This window comes from Gavialis gangeticus, unplaced genomic scaffold (assembly GCF_001723915.1).
Source record: "Gavialis gangeticus isolate Ggan-Ray unplaced genomic scaffold, GavGan_comp1, whole genome shotgun sequence".
NCBI lineage: Eukaryota > Metazoa > Chordata > Crocodylia > Gavialidae > Gavialis > Gavialis gangeticus.
In genome coordinates this window covers 30277802-30283453 of record NW_017728993.1, presented here as the reverse complement: position 1 = coordinate 30283453, position 5652 = coordinate 30277802, and positions in this window count along the sequence as shown.

The window sequence follows — 5652 nt, the reverse complement described above, 5'->3', positions numbered from 1 at the left end:
ACAATTTGAAGTCTAAAAGTATTCAAATTGTATGCAAAAAAAAAGAAAGAAAGAAAAGGAAAAAAAGAAACAAACATATGTATTGCAGTCCTGAGCCACTCTGACAGGCTGTAGTCTAGGCAGGAAGGGTCTACATAATGCTGATCTGATCAAGTACTCCACATCAGTAGGGGCCAGTCACCGTCATGGGCATGTCATAAATTAGCCCCGCACTCTCCCCAAGTGCCACTCCAATACTGCCCCTTTCCCGACCTGATCTGCTGTTCTGCTTTCTGTTTCCAGTCTTATTGTTGCTTTGCTTTCTGCTTCCTGCCCTGTCTGTTCCTGTGATGACTATCCTCTCCCTGATCTGCCACATGCCACTCACACAGGCTATCCATGCTACTTGTGGCACCTATACCCATTATGTTCCCAGTTTTAATGACTTCTTCCCTCTCCCATACTCCTTTGTAGTTCCTATCTACAAATAAATTTGGTCCTAAAGGTAGTATGGAATGTATGTAACAACTGTGTTGCCATGACAATTCATAAAATATTTCTGTGCCAAGGCAATATATATAAAGCAGAGCTGTTGAATTTCTAAGTAACCAAGCAGCTGTGCCCTATGGGCTGCACTAGGGAGGACCACATGGCCACAGGTCACACCAGGGTAAGCTACAGGGACCCTGGCCAGATGTCACCCAAACTGCCCCCCACCCCCAGTGTACCTTGCACCAGTACAACAACCCCACTCCCCCCACCACTGCACTGTGCACCTGTGTGGGCCCTCTCCCCACCACTGCTGCAATGTGCCTCCCCAACACTTCACCATGCTGCTCCCCCATCATCTATTGCACTGCATGCCCAGGCTCACTCTCTGTTCTCTCAACTGCATTGCATTGCACTGTCCTACCCCTGGGGTGAGGGCAGACAGCAAAACCTAGAGGCGGGAGAGGGGATCCCAGAGACTCCATCTGCACCAATGGTGGGGAGTAACAGCTAGGCAGGAGCCCAGGGGCTGAAACCTAACCCTTGCAGCTGCATGCAACCTTCAGCCCACCAGTTGGGCAGCCCATATATAAAGCAAAATATATAGTATTTAGTACATAATGGTGGACAAGATTACTCTATCATCTAAGATGTTCTAAGTGTAGCCCAGGTGTACTCAGGTATATACTCCCCTTTTCCAATTGAAGGAAATTGTTAGCTGGCAGGTGTGCTGTTGTGGGTGTGGGGAGGAGGGAACTGCATACCGCTCAGTTTCCCTCCATCTGTATAGAACCAGGCCAGGACAGTCAGGGGACTTAACTGTATACAACTTTATTTACATTAACTTATCACAAAGAAAAGAAACATGGATATAAACATATGTACAATAGATATCACACACACACATATATAAACAAATAACATAAACAATACCCTCTAGGTAAATGCTATAAAACCTTATACCAGTGCCCCAGATACAGGTAAGTCACAGGTAAGTATCTGATCTGAAACAGAAAAACCCCAAAATAAACATAGATAGCCAACAGATAAACTATAGATAAGTATAGGTAAACAATAAATAAGCCACAAGTGAAATAAGAGCTAAAGGGGGTCCCAGCAGAGCCCTAGGACTCTACTCATCTATTAATTTCCAAACACGAGAGTTCACAAAACATAAGGCACTACAACACACCACTTATGGTGCAAGAACCTCAAAAGTAAACTTAATCCCAAGGGGAAACCCCAATGCCCTAGAGATTTTTCCCAAGCCCTTCAAGGAAGCTGGTAACTTCAGGGGGCCCTCCCAGTGGGATCTCCACTTTCAGGAGCCCTTACCTAACCAGGGGAGACTCCCCCTCCCCTGTGGGAACCCTTTCTCCCTGCAACTCACAGCTCCCAGGCCTGGACGGTGGCCCTCACCAAACTGCTTTTTCACCTGCGGTGGACTTTGTGGGGGTCACTGTCCCCTGGAACAGGACTCCTTTATGCAGGGCTTCAGGGGGCCTCTGGCTCAGCCCCATCTGCTGGCTCAGTAGCCTGAGCACTGTCTGGCTCCCTGGAAATGGGTTGGAAACCCGGGCTGCCTCATGCAGCACCAGGCTCAGTCCACTCCCGGACACTCCGTGCAGCGCCTCCTGATCCTGGCCTTGTGCTGGGGTGTCCTAGCCACCAGCGGAGGGATTGAGAGTGTGGTCTGGAGTAAAAGGCAAGAAAGGTTTATTGACTTAACAAAAACACAGCTACACGTAGTAACAAAACAATAATGACAGACAATAACAATTCATGTCGGCAACTTATCAGCAGTCCCCTCTGATGCCTGATGTATGACAAGTTCCTCTCCTATAAAGCTTAGCGAAGTCAGGCATCCCCGATATGTGCTGTCCAAGGGGTACCAGGAAGGACCCATGTATTCAGTTCTCAGGCTTCTTGAGATCCACGGGCCCACCAAATCCAGATCAGCAGATCATTTTAAATCAGTAGCTTCTCTCACACCACTGCATCTTCCTTCTAATAATTTCTGGATATGGTAGCCAATTTATAACTTCTGAGCTATGCTGATAACTTACAGCCATTCAGATTCTCCCACTACAAACTTTCTTTAGGACTGACCAATAGCAGTACAAACCTTTGTATTCTTCTGATAAGGTTAATTTTAACTGCACCACAAAGCCTACTACTACTTCTACAAGGCCTTGCTAAATTTACTAGGCCTCACTACATATAAGGCCTCACTAATCTTTTACTTTTATTAGGCTCTTAACGACAACATACAACTTATAATACAAATGACAAAAAACACCTGGTCTAATCTTCACAGAGCCTTCAGCAAGCACCTTTATCACACAGACATAATTTTCAGCTGACACACCAGGGGTTGGGGACCTGAGCCGCCCAAGCGCTCCAAAGTTCCTGCTCCATGCACCAGCCTGTGCATCATGTCTATGGCCACATGCCAGAGGTAGCAGAATTGAACTGCCCCACACAGCTCCCAGGGTCTGGATGCCATGCTGCACACCAAGAGCCTAGCCGCTGGAGCCGTCTGCCATTCCCCACCAATGAAAGTCTTCAGGGGTGCTTCCAGGCTACTGCTTTGCCCTGCTGAGCAGCTCTCCTCAGGTCTTCTAAGTCCCACTCTTCTCTTCTCTGTCCCAGATTTGTTCCCCTCATGCTGGGCACACAGCTCCTTTTATGCTCTTTAGGGCTCTGCCCCTGAAGTCTTCCAGACCTGACAGTGTTGCAGTCTACAGTCAGGTCCAGGGGAGCTCCTCTCCCCCTCGCCTCAGGAAAGAGGCGTGACTTCACTCCTCTTGCTGCCTCCTGATTGGTGGATGAGCTTCACCAATCAAAACAGCAAAATCTCAAACCTGGGATTCAACCCAAGCTCCAAAAGACAAGCCTGCTACATAAGTAAACCTTAAAGGGTAGACTTTCAATTACATTCTTTTTTCCCATTTTTCCCCTTGTAAAATTTACAGCCAAACACAGGTATGTTCATCAGATCTTGTCCTAAGTATTTGGCCTTATTCTTGCTGAAATGGGCAACCTTCAATCTATTATTTGTATTTGTTCCCCCAGGATTCCTTTTACCAGAGACCCCCAAGGATTGACACAGCCCCTCATCTGATTTGGTATCAAGTGAACTTTATTAGTAACCCCATGACTTATTACATGATAATTATTCTTGCAATACAATCTGGCAAGTGGTTCCTTTGACGTTACCGCAGCGACCTTCGGTGGTACTGGCCTCAGATCCTCTGGATTCCTTGTTACTCAGAGCAAGAATTCCAAGGCTGCTCCTGTCTCCCCAAAGTAGCAACACAAACATATACCGTCTCTTTGTTTGTTCACTACTTTTGTAACTTTCTCACCTCAAACTGTCCAATCCTCAAGTTTCTTAACATGTTTTTTTTAGATAAGGTACTCCCATCCTGTTCTGTTCTTGGTTTTCTTTCCTTTTGGGGAAACTATTGTACCTGATTAGCCCACCATACCAATCATAGCACTCTGTACAATTTAATTTCTTAGTTCCAGGAAGGCCTAACGGTATGCTAAAAGCCTGAGCATAACTCAGTTTGCCAGCTACAATATTAAGAAATCACACAGAAGCCCTGTTCAGAATCAAGACACCACTTTGCTAAACCTATCTTAAGACAGGTCTCTTCTTCTAAGAACTGTTAGAGGAGAAATCTGCTGGAGCTACAGGAACAGGCAAGTAATAAAAAAGGAATAACACTTACAAATATCCCTAGCAGCCAAACCTGCAGACCTCCTTCACACAATGGAAGCAAAAGTCAGTGGCAAAACTCCCAATAACATACAACAGGACAAACATTTTGGTAGTCAGGTTCACTGAGATTTCTAACAGAGAGCAGATTTCAGAATTTAGACCTCCATCAACATAATATTCCATCTGGCATTAGTAAGATGCCCTGAGCAACTCAGCTGAACTCACTTATTGTGCTAAACTGGACAACTAGCCTTTTTTCCACAGGACAAAAAACTCTCTCATGATTGGCACTCTCTACTTTATTACTATAAACCTGAGGCAGCAGTTCTTTCAACATCTGCTAAGTTTCAGTCACTGTACTAAGCAATAGGCTCATCGAACAGACATGCCAACTGTGGAGATCATCTGTTGTAGGTTAATTTGGAAAATGGGAAAAGAATATGCTAATCCATCCTAGGCACTGATGAACCTGTACCACTGAAGTCAAGGGTTTTCCCTGAATATGACCTAAGGCTTTTTTGTTAGTTCTGTCCACTAAAACAAACAAAACTTAAGTCAATAATATACTTACACTGAAAGACCTCAAGGCAGGGATTTGTACAACACCTAAGAAAAATGTCCTAAATTTCACATAGGCAGACAAGGCTCTTTGGGTGAATCTAATATCTTTTATTAGACCAACTTAAATAGTTGGAAAACAATTATTAAGTAAGCTTTTGGGTTCAAAAACCCTGTGTCAGGCTAAGGAAGTTTCAGCAGTTGGTGTGTGCTCTTCCTGGATGGAATGAAAAGTAAAGAAGCCAGAGGCTGGTCTGGTATGCATACAAGACAGGTAGTCAGTGAAAATGTAGATTGAGGAGTCAAAGATCAAATGGTGAGAGACAGACTGGGCGGGGACAGAGAGAAGGGGGATGAATAGTAGAGAGATCTTGTCTGCCTATGTCCTTAGACCAACACAGCTACAACCTACACCCCTAAATTTCACATAAGACATGATCCAGCTTTTACTGAAGTCAGTGGAGGGACCCAGTTAGATCAGGCCCTCTAGGAAATAAGAATAACTTTGAAAAATAGGTCTAGAAATAATATTTTGAACATGAACAGCCAAAAAAAAATGTGACTGGCAAATCTGTGCCCTTTTGCTCTAGAATTTGTCTTTTGGCTTAGGCACATACATTTTTATGCAATGACAGGGTTGGTACAGCCATAAAGTCCATAACTGGCATAACTTTTAAAAAGCCGTTTGTGACAGGACTCCCCTAGCGCCCCCTGGCTACCGTGTCTAGCTGGTGTCAAAATGCACCCTCACCAATCTCGCCTGCCACGTCTTTGATGTTTAAAAATGTTTAGGGGAGGCTGCTTTTCCTATCTGCTCTGACACGGTGCCTTGATGTAACTTAGCTAATGATCTGTCCAGTTGCCTCAGTCCACTCTAGCCTTAGGGGCTACCAGTAAGT